This window comes from Lynx rufus, unplaced genomic scaffold (genome assembly GCF_022079265.1).
Source record: "Lynx rufus isolate CCGP_SWC_20201006 ecotype Redwood Valley unplaced genomic scaffold, mLynRuf1.p SCAF_2, whole genome shotgun sequence".
In the NCBI taxonomy this organism is placed as follows: Eukaryota; Metazoa; Chordata; class Mammalia; order Carnivora; family Felidae; genus Lynx; species Lynx rufus.
Genome location: NW_025814834.1, coordinates 145373082 through 145388883, shown reverse-complemented (window position 1 = coordinate 145388883; position 15802 = coordinate 145373082). Strand labels below are relative to the sequence as shown.

Here is a 15802-nt window from a genome sequence, read left to right as displayed (position 1 = left end):
CAATGACAGACGAACAGATGAAGAAGTTGTGGTAAATATATACAACAGAATATTATTCAGCGGTAAAAAATGAGGAAATCCTGCCATTTACAACATGGGCGGACCCTGAAGGCATTATACTACGTGAAGTAAGTCAGAGAAAGGCAAATAATGTATGACCTCATCTACATGTGGAATCTAAAAGGAGAAGAAACCCCACAAATTCATGAAGAGACCAAATTTATGGTTACCACAGGTGAGGTGGTGGTGGGAGGAGGGTACTGGAGAAAGGTGGCTAAAAAATACAACTTCCAGTTACAAGATAAATAAGTACTACAGACAGATGACTATAGTTAACACCACCTTAAGACATACAGGAATGGTGTTAAGAGAGTAAACCCTAAGAGTTCTCATCACAAGGAAAAAAATTCTTTCTCATGTTTTGCTTTTTCTATTTTATCTATATGATGATGGACGCTAACTAAACTAATGGCAGTAATCATTTGACAATGCAGCTGACCCTTGAAAAACACAGGTTTGAACTGTGTGGGCCCAGTTATAAGCAGATTTTTCACAGTACAATACTGTAAATGTATTTTCTCTTCCTCGTGATTTTCCTAATAACATTCTCTTTTCTCTAGCTTATTTTATTGCAAGAATGGTACCTAACACATGTCACACAAAATGTGTTAATCAACTCTCCATGTTATCGGTAAGTCTTCTGATCAACAGTTGGTTATTAGAATTAAGTTGCTGGGGAGTCAAAAGGTATATACGTGGATTTCTACTGTGGACAGGGTCAGCACCCCTCACTCCCACGTTATTCAAGGATCAACTGGATATGTAAGTAAAACCATTATACTGCACACCTTAAGTTTATATAGTGATGCATGCAAATTATATCTCAATAAAACTAAGAAAAAATTAAAAATAACAATAGAGGGGGGAAAAACAACATGCAAAGGTTGACTGCATTTCTCAAAATAAACAATGACCAATCTGAAAAAAAAAACAGTTAAAATGATACCATTTAAAAAACCATCAAAAAGAATACAGTATTTAGGAATAAACCTAATCAAAGAGGCTAAAGACTTACTACTGAAAAAACTACATTGCCAAAAGAAATTGAAGATGATAAAAATAAAAGACATCCAGTGTTCATGGATTAGGAGACTTAATAACATTAAAATATTAATACTACTCAAGGTAGATTTAATCCAATCCTTATCAATATCCCAATGGCATTTCTGCAGACAAAAAATTTCATTCTAAAACTTACATGGAATTTCAAGGGACTTTAAATAGCAAAAACAATCTTGAAAAAGAAGAACAAAGTTACAAGTCACACTTACTGATTTTAAAACTTACACAAAGCTACAGTAATCAAAACAGTGTGGTAGTGGTACAGACTACAGACTACACTCCCACATATAAGATCATACGATTTTTTGACAAGGATGTCAAGAACATTCCAAAGGGATAGATAGTCTTCTCAAAAAATAATGCTGAGAAATCTGAATTAACATGAAAAAGAATGAACTCTTGGACTCTTTCAAATGTTCAATCAACATCATATACCTGGAATAAATACCACCTGCTTGTACTATATAATTGTTTTTACACATTATTTGGTTCAATTTGCTAATATTTTCTTGAGAATTTTTTGCGTCTAAGGTTAGAGATGTTAAGTCTACAGTTTTCTTGTTTTTGTACTTTCTCTGCCTAGTTTTGGTATCAGTGTAATACTAGCTTCATAAAATGAAATGGAAAGTGTTCCCTCTTCCATTTTCTGGAAAAGATTAGATATAATTGGTGTTAATTCTTCTTAAATTTGTTTAAAATAATTCTCCAGTTTGGAATTTTCCAGTTAAACTTCCATCTTGGCCTAAAGATTTCTTTTCTGGAAGTTTCACAATTCTAAATTCAACGTCCTTACTAGTTATTGGTCTATTAAACATTAAGTGTGTATTGAGTAAGTTGCAGTTGGTTGTGTTTTTAAGATATTGGGCCATTTTATACTAATTGTTAAATTTATGTCTGTAAAATTGTTCATAGTAAGCTCTTATCATCCCTGTAATATCTATAGGGTCTACAGTGATATCCACCATTACATTATTAAATAGGTAATTTTTATCTACTTTCTATCTTTATCAGTCCTGCTAGTTTATCAAGCTTATTGATTTTTCATATAAGTAGCTTTCCGTTTCAGTGATTTTTCTCTCTTTAATTTCATTTATTTCTACTCTTAAATTTATCATTTTCATTTTCTGTTTACTTTGGGCTTAGTTTGCTTTTCATTCTCTATTATATGAAAATTTTCCCTTTTCAAATGTAACATTTTAACACTATAAATTTCTCAACATTGCTTCAGCTGCATTCCTTGTATTTTGTTATGTCGTATTTTCATTTCCATTAAATTTCTTTTTCTGAGAATTTTTAAGCCATGGATTATTTAGAAGCAGGTTTAATTTTCAATAGACAGATATTCTCCTATTACTGACCTCTAATTTGATTCCATTATGGTCACAGAACACTCTATATGATTTAGATTCTTATACATTTCTTCAGGCTTGTTTCATTGCTGAAAGGGGTTGTCTATCTTCATGAGTGTTTCATGGGCACTTGATTAAAATGTGTATTCCTATGTGGTTAGGTAGAATGTTCTATATGTGTCATTTAGATCCTGTTGGTTTATCGTATTCAGATTTTTTATATTCTTGCTGGTTTTAGGTCTAATAGTTTTATCAGTTGCTGAGAGGAGAATGTTAAAGTGTTCAATTATAACTGTGGATTTATCTCTTCCTTTTTCAACTTTATCTTCTTTTTTATTTTATTTTTTTTAGTGTAGATTATGGCTCTATCATTTGGTATATACACATTTAGGATCATTATGTCTTCCTGGTAGATTGATGCTTTTATCATGATTTAATGTACCTCTTGGTCTCTAGTAATTTTTTCTATTCTGAAGTCAACTTAACAGAAATTAATGTAACCATTCTTGCCTCTTCTTTAAGTTAATATTTGCATGGTATATCCTTTTCATCTTTTTATTTCCAGCCTACTTATGTCATTGAATTTGAAGTAAATTTCTTGTAAGCTACATATAATAGAGTTGTGTCTTTTATCTACTCTGTCATTTTCTTTTTTTTGATTGATATATTTATACCATTGACATTTAAAGTAATTTCCAACCTGCAAATTAAATGTTCCTATTTACTTGTGGCAGGCATGACAGTGTTAGAAGAGCCACTTAAAAACCAGAAGAATAATGACTCAATATAGAGAACCTCACTAAACAGATACAAAAGGAATCAGAGAAAACTTTATAAAACACAACCAAATAAATATTCTGGTGCTGAACAACAATTAAAATGAAAAACTCATTAGTGTATTTCAAAAGGAGATCTGAGCAAGTAGAAGAGACTATCAGTGAATGTGAAAGTAGATCAATTGAAATTACATAGTCTGAGAAGTAGAAAGACTAAAGAATGAAGCAAAATGAGGCTAAGAGACCTGTGGACACCATCAAATGTACCAATCTATTTATAATGAGAGATGAAGAAAGAGAGAAAGAGGTAGAAAGAATATTTCAACAAATAATGGACATATATATCCAAAATCTGATTAAAGACATGAAACTGAACAGCCAACAAATTCAACAAACTCCAAGAAAGATAAACTCCAAATAGATCCAGACTAAGTCACATTAACATAAAATGGTCAAAACACAAACACAATGAATGAATAATTAAAGAAACAGGAGAGAAGTCATATACATTGGGCTGTAAGTAAGATTACAAGCTAATTTCTCAGGGTACCTGGGTGGCTCAGTCAGTTAAGTATTGGACTCTTGATTTCGGCTCAGGTCATGATCTCATTAGATCTCATTAGATCAAACCCTATGTAGGGCTCCACACTGGGCACGGAGCCTGCTTAAGATATTCTCTCTCTTGGGGGCGCCTGGGTGGCTCAGTCAGTTAAGCGTCCGACTTCAGCTCAGGTCATGATCTCACAGTCTGTGAGTTCGAGCCCCGCGTCGGGCTCTGTGCTGACAGCTCAGAGCCTGGAGCCTGCTTCAGATGCTGTGTCTCCCTCTCTCTCTGCCCCTCCCCTGCTCATGCTCTGTCTCTCTCTGTCTCAAAAATAAATAAAAACATTAAAAAAAATTAAAATAAAATAAAATAAAAAATCATATTATAAAAAAAAAAGATATTCTCTCTCTCTCCCCTCCACCCTTGCCGCTCCCCTGCTTGAACATGCTCTCCTCCTCTCTCTCTCTCTAAAAAAAAAAAAAAAAAAAAAAAAAAAGCTAGTTTCTCATCCTATACCATGGAAGCCACAAAGCACTGACATAATAAAGTAGAGAAAGAAAGAGGGGCACCTGGGTGGCTAGTTGGTTAAGCATCTGACTCTCGATTTTGGCTCAGGTCATAATCTCATGGTTTGTGAGATGGAGCCTCTTGTTGGGCTCTGCACTGACAGAGTGGAGCCTGCTTAGGATTCACTCTCTTCCTCCCTCCCTCTCTGCCTCTCCCCTGCTCACACTCTCCCACTCTCTCTCAAAATAAATAAACTTAAAAAAAAAAGTGCCGAAAGAAAAAAAATTGACCAAAAATTCTATACCCAGCAAAGTTATCCTTAAAAAAAAAAAAAAAGGAGGATTACAACAGTCTCAGATAAATAAAAGCTGAAGATAGTTGACCACTAGTAGACCTGCCCCACAAGAAATGTTAAAGGGAATCATTCAGCTACAATGAAAGGACATCATATCATAACTCAAAGCTATCAAAAAAAATAACAATGATAAAGGCAACTACATGTGTAAACATAAAAGCCAGTACTACTGTATAAAGTAACTTAGGACAGTAACAACAAAACAGAAGAACGATGGAGCTGTATAAGAACAGTTTTTACACTACTGATACAGAGCTGGTATTAATTCAAACTAGAATGTTATAATCTTAAGATATTAATTGAAATTGCCAAAGTAAACACAAGAGAACAACTAAAAAATACACATAAAAGGAAATGAGAGAAAATGAAAATGATGCACAACACAAAGACCAATTAACACAAAAAAGGCAATAATGGATAGAACTACACAGATTATCAATAAGACGAATTGGACGTACCAGACATATACAGAATAATCTACCCAACAACAGCAGAATATACATTCTTTTCAAGTACATATGGAACATTCTTCAGGACAGACCACGTGTTAGGCCACAAAACAAGTCATAAATATTCAAGAATGAAATGATACAAATACCTTTTCTGGCCAAAATGGAATGAAACTAGAAATCAACAGCACAAAGAAAACTGGAAATCCACAAATCTGTGAAAATTTAACAACACCCAAACCACCAAAGGGTCAAAACAAAGAGAAAAAGGGAAATTAGAAAATACCTTGAGACAAAGAAAAATGAAAACACAACATAACAAAACTTGTGGAACACAATGAAAGCAATGCTAACAGGGGAAATGTATAGTTGTAAATAAGTTTAAAAAAAGAAAAAATCTTAAATCAACAACCTCACTTTACAACTCTAGAAATTATAAATGGAAAACATTAACACAAAGCTAGAAGAAAGAAGGAAATAATATACATTACAGCAGAGATAAGTGGATAGAGAACACAAAAACAATAGTAAAAACAATGAAACAAAAGGTCGGCTTTATGAAAAGATCAACAAAATTGACAAGTCCTCAGCGAGCTAATTAAGGAAAAACAGAAGACTCGAATTAACATCAATTCTCTTAAAACTCTTCCAAAAAATTGAAGAGGAGGAAACATTTCCAATCTCATTCAATGAGGCCAACATTACTTATTCTGGTACCAAAGCTAGACAAAGACACAAGAAAACTACAGACCAGTATCTCTGATGAATACAGATACAAAAAATCCTGAACATAATAAAAGCAAACTGATTCAATAGCACACTGAAAGGATTATTACACCATGACCAAGTGGGATTTATTCCCAGAAGGCAAAGATGATTGAACACATGAAATCAATCAGTGTAATATACCACATTAACACAATGAACAAACACTACATAACCACTCAATTGATGCAGAAGAAACATTTAACAAAATGCAACACCATTTCATGATATAAAAACATGGTAAAAAACTAGGAATAGAAGAAAACTACCTCAATATAATAAGGCCCATTTATGAAAAGCACACAAGTAAAAATCACACTCAATGGAAAAGAAACCTTTTCCTCTAACATCAGGAATAAGACAAGGTTGTATGCTCTTGCTACTCCCATCAAACATAGTACTAGAAGTCCTCACAAGAGCAGTTAGGCAAGAGAAAAATAAAGCCATTCAAATTGGAAAGGAAAAAATAAAACTATCTCTCTTCATAGACAACCTTATGCAGAAAACCCAAAAGACACCAAAACAAACAAACAAAAAAAACAACCCCAAAACTATTATAACTAAATAAACAAATTCACCAATGTTGTAGGATATAAAATTAACACACAAAAATCAGTTGTGTTGGGGCGCCTGGGTGGTTCAGTCGGCTAAGTGTCCAACTTCAGCTCAGGTCATGATCTCATGGTTCGTGGGTTCAAGCCCCACATCGGGCTCTGTGCTGACAGCTCAGAGCCTGGAGCCTGCTTCAGATTTTGTGTCTCCCTCTTTTTCTGCCCCTCCCCCACTCATGCTCTGTCTTTCTCTCTCTCTCTTAAAAATAAATAAATGCTAAAAAAAATCAGTTGTGTCTATACATTAACAATAAACAACCTCGAAACAAATTAACAATCTCATTTACAAAAGCATCAATAAGAATAAAAAAACAGGAATAAACTTAACCAAGGAGATGAAAGACTTGTGCACTGAAAATCATAATACATTGCCGAAGAAAATTAAGGAAAACACAAACAGAAAAATAACCAGTGTTCAAGGACTGGGAGACTTAATATTAATAAGTCCATATTATCCATATTATCCAAAGCAATCAACAGATTCAACATAATGACTATCAACTTCCCAATGGCATTTTTTGGGGGAAAAGTTGATAAATTTACCCTAAATTTCATATGAAATCTCAAGGGATCTCAAAAGTCAAAGCAATTTTGAAAAGGAAGAACAAAATTGCATGTCTTACATTTCTTAATTTCAAAATAAATTTGCAAAGCTATAGTAATCAAAACATTCTGGTACTGGCATAAAGACAAACAGACCAAAGGAACCGAAAAGAGAGTCTGGAAATACACTCACAAAACAGTGAAATGATCTCTGCCAAGGATGCCAAAACCTTTCAACAAAAACTGGATACTCTCTTCAACAAATGATGCTGGGAAAATGGGATAAACACATACAAAAGGGTGAAGCTGGATCCTTATTTTATACCATAAACAAAAATTAACTCAAAATGAGCCACAGACCTAAATGTAGGATCTAAAACTATAAAACTCTTAGGAGAAAACATAGAGGAAAAGTCTTCGTGACATTTAACTTGACAATAATTTCTTGAATATGATACCAAAAACACAGACAACAAAAGCAAAAACAGACAAATGGAAGTACATCAAACTTAAAAACTTCCATGCATCAAAAGGCACAATCAGCAGAGTGAACAGGCAAGTAATCTACAGAATGGGAGAAAATATTACCAAATGTAGACATGGTAACTAGTTAATGTCTAAAATATATTTTAAAAATTCTTACAGAACAAAAAAACAAATAATTAAAAAATGGGCAAAGGACTTCAAAAGATGTTTCTCTAAATATAATCTACAAATGCCAACAAGCATATGAAAAAAATGCTCATCATCATTAATCATCAGAGAAAGGCAAATCAAAACCATAATGAAGTATCACTGCCATCCATTAGGATAGTTCCCTCAAAGAAATGACAGAAAATGACAAATGTTGGTGAAGATGTGGACAACCTAGAACCCTGTGAACTATTTGGGGGACTGTAAAGTGGTGCAAAAACAGGATGGAGGCTCCTAGAAAACTTAGAAATAAAACTATCATATGATCCAGCCATAACAACACTTTGAGGTATATATTCAAAAAAATTTAAGGAAGACTCTTGAAAGATATTTGCATACTCATGTTTATAACAGCACTATTCACAATAGTCAAGAGGTGGAAGCAACCCAAACATCTACTGATGGATAAATCAATAAAGGAAATGTGGTATATAAATACAATGAAATACTATACAGCCTTAAACAGGAAGAAAATCCTGTCACAAGCTACCAAATGGATGAAGCTTAAGAACATTATGCTAAGTGAAATAAGTCAGTCACAAAAAGGCAAATATTATATGATTCCACTTATATGAGGTATCTAAAATAGTCAAATTCATGAGAACACAAAGTTGAATGTGGTCACCAGGGGCTGGGAGGAAGGGCAAAACGGGAAGCTATTGTTTAATCGGTATCGAGTTTCAGATTTACAAAATGAAAAAGTTCTGGATATCTGTTTCACAAAATATACTTCATAAGTATACTGTGAATATACTTAATACTATTGAAGCATAAACTTGAAAATGATTAAGATGTGCATAGCAGCACTATTCACAAGAGCCTGAAGTTTTAAGCAACCCAAATGTCCATCCACAGGTGAATGGATAAAGAAACTATAGCACAGCCATACAACAGAATGTTATTCTTATTCAGGCATAAAAAGAAATGAAGTACTCATATGGTACAACATGGATCAGCCTCAAAAACATTATGCTAAGTAAAAGAAGCCAGACACAAAAGGTTACATACTATACAAGGCATTTCATATGAAATATCCAGGATAAGCAAAGTCATAGAGATAATAAGCAGATTAGTGGTTGCCAAGGGCTGTGGGTAGAGGGAAGAACGAGGACTGACTGCTTACTGGGTACAGGGTTTCCTTGCGTGTGATGAAACATAATGAAACTGATTACAGGTATAACTGCACAATATTGTAAATCTAAAAGGTCACTAAATTTTATACTTTAAAATTAATAATATATTTTAGGTTAACTGTACCTTCAAGAAAAAAAAATCAATTGCATTTCCATATACTAACAATGAACATACAAAACCTGAAGTTAAAATCACAATACTATCTCCTTAATGAAACATAAAATACCTGTGTGCTGAAATTACAAACGCTAATGAAAGAAATAAAAACCTAAATAATGGAGAGACAGATTGGAAGATCAATCAATATAGTATAGACTTATTCTTCCCAAACTGATCTATAGGTTTATTACAAATCCTATCAAACCCTGGGAATGATTTTGATAGACATAAACAAGCTTATTTTAAACTTTATATGAAAAGGTACAGGCTTAGATTAGCTAAAATAAACTTGAAAAGAATAAAGTGGGAAAATCATTACAGCATATTATATCACAGTATACTACAACATACTATACACTTAAATTACAACACAGTGTACACCTACAATCGTCAAGACAGCATGGTACTAGATAGACATATAGACCAAAGGAACAGAATAGGAACCCAGAAACAGATCCACACAAATATGCCCAACTAATTTTTGACAAAGCTCCAAAAGCAGTTCATAGAGGAAAGATAGCCTTTGCAACAAAATGGTGCTAGAGAAATTAAATGTCCATAGGACAAAAAAGAACCACAAACTGAATCTTACAACTCATAAAAAACTAACTCAGAATGGATCACCACAGACTTGAATGTAAAAAGCAAATCTACAAATTTTTTAGAAAAAAAAAAATAAGGAAATCTCTTCAGGATTTAGAGCAAAGAATTCCTAGACCCTGACAACGAGAGCACAGTTGAAAAAAAAAAAAAAAAAAGATAAACCGAATATCATCAAAATTTGAAAATTTAAAGACCTTATTAAGAGGATAAAAACACAACTTACAGACTGGGAGGAAGTACTTAGAAACCCCTTATCTGACAAAGGACCAGTAGCTCTAATATATAACTCTCAAAACAACAGTAAAATAAATAAATAAGCAATCCAATTAGAAACTGAGCAAAAGACATGAACAGACATTTCATTTAAGAGGAGATAAAAAATGCAAAAAAATCACTTGAAAAGATGTTGAGCATCATAAGCCATTAGGGAAATCCAAATTAAAAACACGAGACATCACTACACACTTTTCAGAATGGCTACAGTAGAAAAAAATTCAAAATTACTTCTAGCACCTAATGCTTGCAAGAATATGGAGAAACTGGATCACTTATTTACTACTGAAAAACAATTTGGCCAGTTGTGATAAAACTAAACATGTAGCTAGCATTTGTACTCAGCAACTGCACTCTGGGGCATTTATTCTAGAGAAATTGGAACTGATGTTTATACACAAACCTGTACACAAATGTTCATATGAGCTTTATTCATAACAGCCCCAAAATGGAAATAATCTAGACTTTTGTTCTTCCATAGATGAAGAGTTAAACTGTGAAACACTGACACCATGGAATACTACTTAGCAAAAAAAACAATGAACTAATCAATGTATATATACAACTTGGATGAATCTTGAGGGAACTGTCCTGATAGAAAAAAACAACACCAAAATGTTGTACATTTGTATATACATATGATTCCATTTATATAACATTCCTGAAATGAAAAAAAAATTACAGAAATTGCAAACATTATTGCTTACAAGGGATTAGGGAATGGGGAGAGAGGAAGCAAGTAAGTTATGAAATGGCATCATTAGGCACTGTTGGAAGGGAAGAACATAGAAGGATGAAGTATAAATATGTATGGTTATAGGGAAATTTAAGGGGGAGAATATTACTTAAAGTATAACCTTTTATAAGCTAGAAAAACTAACTTGTCTGCCACTCTGTCATCTAACTAAAAATAAAATTTGATTAGATATTAAATATTATATGTAAGTAGTGACATTATTCAACAAATATTTATTGAGTATCTCTGTAAGAAGAACTACTCTAGATGGTGAGTATACAATGGTGAACAAAGAAGGCAAGGTCCTACTCATATATAACTTTTCTCCAAATGATTTTCTCTACCTGCCCCCCCCCCCCCACCTACATCCCCCTCCAAATGATTTTCTGAATCATGAGTAACCTTAAATCTTCAGGACAGTTTTAACCTAAACTTTGCTACCCAGACTGAAAAATGTCTCCATCACCAAATATTATCAGAATTCATATTTAGCTACTATGTATTAGACAATGTTAATGGAAATCCAAGACTTAACACATTTAACATACTCTTAGCAACTCAAGTATCTTTGGTAAGATTCCTGCCATCAATAGTATGATTATTTATTCATTAATGGTATTAAATCTTGTTTAATTAATAAGGAGAGGCCAGAAACTCTAATAAAAACAGCATCGCATAAATCTGTAAGGAGCAAACCATTTTTCAATAATCTTTAAGTCTTTTTATTCCCCCCTACCACCACTCTGAAGTCAGGCCAGTATTCTCCTGCTATTAACTGGTCATCCTGAATCCAATCTAGCTTCTCCAATCTGTTCTCCACATGTTTTTTTTTTTTAATCTTTATTTATTTTTGAGAAAGAGAGACAGAGCATGAGAGGTGGAGGGGCAGAGACAGAGGGTGACACAGAATCAGAAGCAGACTCCAGGCTCTGAGCTGTCAGCTCAGAGCCCCACGCATGGCTTGAATTCATGAACCACGAGATCATGACCTGAGGTGAAGTCAGATGCTCAACCGACTGAGCCACCCAGGTGCCCCTATTCTCCACATTTTAATTAGGGATGTTTTTCTTCTGTTGCTGTTTTGTTTTGTTTTGTTTTTAATTTGAGAGAGAGAGCGAGAGAAGAGCGAGAGAGCGAGAGAAGAGCGAGAGAGCACACGTGGGAAAGAGGGGCAGAGGGAGAGAGAGATTCAACACAGAGTTTGATCCCATAACCCTGGGATCACGACCTGAGCCAAAACCAAGAGTTGGATGCTCAACCAGCTAAGCTACCCAGGTGCCCCAATTAGGGACGTTTTTTCTAAAAAACAGATCTGATCATGTTACTTCTTCACATTTTAACTCCTTAAAATGATGTCTCATTAGAGTTAATCCAAATCCTTTATTTTTTTTTAATGTCTATTTGCATGTCTATTTTTGTCTTTAATGTCTATTTAATGTCTATTTAATGTCTATTGACAGAGAGCAACAGATCACTAGCGGGGGAGGGGCAGAGAGAGAGGGAGACAGAATCTGAAGGAGACTCCAGGCTCTAAGCTGTCAGCACAGAGCTTGATGTGGGACTTGAATTCACCAACAGTGAGATCATGACCTGAGCCAAAGTTGGATGCTTAACCGACTGAGCCACCCAGGCAACCCAATGCAAACTTCTTAAAATGGTTTATAAAGCCCTCAATAAAATATCTTAAGACTTACTCTCCCTTTTATGTCTTGACACTACCAGCTCCCCCCCCCTCCATGTAGGACTCTACACCCAAGATATGCCACATTTTTGGGGTGCCTGGGTGGCTCAGTCAGTTAAGCCTCTGACTTGGTTTCAGTGGGGTCATGATCTCATAGTTTGTGGGATTCTCTCTCCCTCTCTCTTTGCCCCTCCCCCACATGCTCTCCTTCTCTATCAAAATAAACATAAACAATTTTTTTAAAAAAGATACACATTTTTTTTTCAGTTGCTCCAATCTTCCCTTCTCTTTTCTCTCATCTTTTCCACATGTTATTTCTTTTGCTAACAACAGTCCTTCCCCAAATTTTTATCTAGATAAATCATTAATAGTTCTTCCAGGTTTTAGTTTAAATGTCACTTCTTGGCATATTTCCATTCAATCATTCAATAAATCTTTACTAAATGCTTATTGAGAGTCAAGTGCTATATTCCGTGCTTACATACTAGTAAATAAAACAGACGTGGTCCTTGTCATCCAGGAACACAAACTCTAACAACACTAATCACATTTTATTGTAATCAAATGTTTCGTCATCTTTCCTCTTCCTACTAATAACTAGTATCAGTTACAAGCCAAAACCAATGTAGCTGTAATAACCAACTCAGAAAACAATGAATAAATCAATAAAATCTTAAGTATACTGATAACTGATCATATGACAGATATACCCATAGTTCCCAGCCTTGATAGAAGACCCTAAAATGTTTCAAATATCTCTTTAATGGTCAGTCATCTCAAAAGAACAGTAGATTAGAGGTCAGAAGACTTACATTCTAATTCTTCTATCTTTGCAATTCTCTATCTGACTTCACACTAGTCTTTTATTATTTACAAATCACATACTCTTAAGTACAACAGTGTAATATGTAAGTGAATGATCAGTATGGAGTCTTTCACAGTATAATTTATTTCTTGATTGGTTCAAAATTAGACTTGTTAAAAAAGTTTAGGGGGCAGCTGGGTGGCTCAGTCGGTTAAGCAACTGACTCACGATATCGGCTCAGGTCATGATCTCACAGTTCATGAGTTTGAGCCCCACATCGGGTTCTGTGCTGATGGTGCAGAGTCTGCTTGGGATTCTGTCTCTCCATCTCTCTGTCCCTGCCCTACTTTGTACACGCACACACTCTCTCTCTCAAAATAAATAAATAAACCTAAAAAAAATTAAAAAATAAAAATAAAGTTTGAAAAACAGAACAAGGAAACCATTTAAATAATGACTTCCAAAACTATAATAAATTATAAACTTTAGTACACTTAAGAAAATGCCAGTAACTTTGATAACACGGACATCCAGTTAAATGAAACCATTTTATAAAATAATTTCTAGCAACTAAAATAAGACTTTTAGTTCATACTCCCTCTGCCCACATTTTCCCAAGGCCATCCTACAATCAAAATCCTACTGTCTTCAAGGCCCAACTCAAACACCACCTTCCTTCAACAAAGCCCTTCCTGATCTTTCCCTTCAAAATTCCCTTGTTAGTGCAACTATACTCCCCTATATACACCTGACAGTATTATGTTCATGAGCTATAATTAGCTATATGGCACTGAGAATTCAAATTACCAATGCACACTTAACATATAGCAAAGTGCCTAGAACATTGTTTCAGTTAAGGCTTACTGAATATCTTGTTTTATTTTAGCACCTCTATTTATAGTTTAGACCTACCACAGAAGGTTAAACTATAGTAATATCAAAATTCTTTGGTTTGACAGGGCAGTTTTATGGTTCCCTGTTCACACACTGGAATGACATTCGCCACTTAGCCTTTAACTGTCAAGTTGAAAACCACTTCAGATTTGAGGATAAACTTTTATAACAAGTACAGGTCTAGATGAAACTTTCTTTGAAAAAATAGAATGAGAAAATAGGTTCCAAAACAAATCAATGCAGCCTACTTAACCTTTTAGACAAATTAAAAGACAAAGTGAAACCAAGGATGAGTTTTCAGAGGTTTAGGCAAACAGATATAATCATATCCAGGAGAAAAGGCATCACATTGGAAAATACTACACAAAAAAATACACCCCAAAGAAGGCAATAAAAACAATTCAGAGAAAGCCACCATAATGTTATGGATTTTCTCAGCTCTTTTTTTTTTTTATCTTAAATTTAGTAATTTCTACAAGCTAGATAAGAGACATTTACAGCTTATCACACATGCTGAGGGTGGTAAACACACACATATACATACACACACATACACACACACAGTTTTCTAAAGCTTTAGTTACAAGAGACAACAGCTTTTGAGCAGCATGTTATTAATCTAAATTTAATTAACCTAATATTTAGTAATGGTTTTTGTTTTTATTTACAGACTACACTAGCATTAGTTGGGAGCAAATTGCAAAGAAATCCATCACAAGGAAATATGTGTTCTAAGTAAACAGTATGAAGGTAAACAAGACAAACAATCTGATTATTCAATATTAAATAACTGAATGCAACACATAAAACACAATAGTATGTTAATTGGTGGATTTAACAATAAAGGAGAAAAATTTTTGCCAATTATATATTCTTTGATGGAATTAAGTTACGATGAAGGGGGCATAGCATACCTTTGAGCAATCTCACAACTAAAGGAATACACCAGCCTTCTCTAGGCTCAGACCTCGTTTGTGGCAACCTAGCTAAGCACGCCAAGAAAGTCGGAATTGTCATAAATACAGGACCCATTATGGTGCCTCTCTCAGGAAAATGGTGAAGAATAATGAAATAAGCCAGCACATCAAGTACACTTGCTCCTTCTGGGGCAAAACCAAGATAAAAAGACAAGCTGTGGGGATCTGGCGTTGGGATTCCTGCGTGAAAATGGTAGTTGGTAGTGCCTGGACCTGCAACAACACCACCTCCACTGCCACAGTAAAGTCTGCCATCAGAAGAATGAAGGAGCTCAATGACCAGTAGAAACTCTACCATTTGAAACACTGCTACGCTATAATGAATGGGTTTGTTTTGTAGCAAAATTACTTTGGCTTGTTGTTAAATTTATTAATTTGATGTTTCAATTTGTGTCGCATTAATTTTGCTTTCCCAAAAGACCTAGAAATTTAAAATCCTTCTAATTAAAAAAAAATGCACCAATAAATACACTTTTCACTGATTAGACTGACATGGATTAAAACACAAGTTAATATTCAGTGGGGTGTGGGGAAAGAGATATTCTCAAACACTGCTAACAAAAATGTTAAGTGATACAATCTTATTGCAGTTTTGCAATATATATCAGAAATTAAAATGCACATATACACTCACCTGCAATCCACTGCTACAAATTATCCTACATTCTCACACAATTCCAATAATTTAGTGAAATATAGATACAGTGAAGAATATTGATTACAGCATTATATAAACAGGAAAAAACCCCGAGATTTACCCAAGTATCTCTATCAGTAAGGAAACAATTATATTAAATGTAATACATATATGGAAAAATGTCCAAGA

General features: G+C 34.2%; 1 protein-coding gene and 1 pseudogene across 10 annotated transcripts in view; one reads left to right on the top strand and one right to left on the bottom strand.

The window, feature by feature from the left end:
• Positions 1–15262, top strand: part of LOC124515732 (60S ribosomal protein L37a-like) — a 40310-nt pseudogene extending 25048 nt beyond the window's left edge.
• Positions 1–15802, bottom strand: part of ZNF644 (zinc finger protein 644) — a 104503-nt gene that overhangs the window by 54469 nt on the left and 34232 nt on the right. The gene's annotated exons all lie outside the window — the stretch shown is intronic.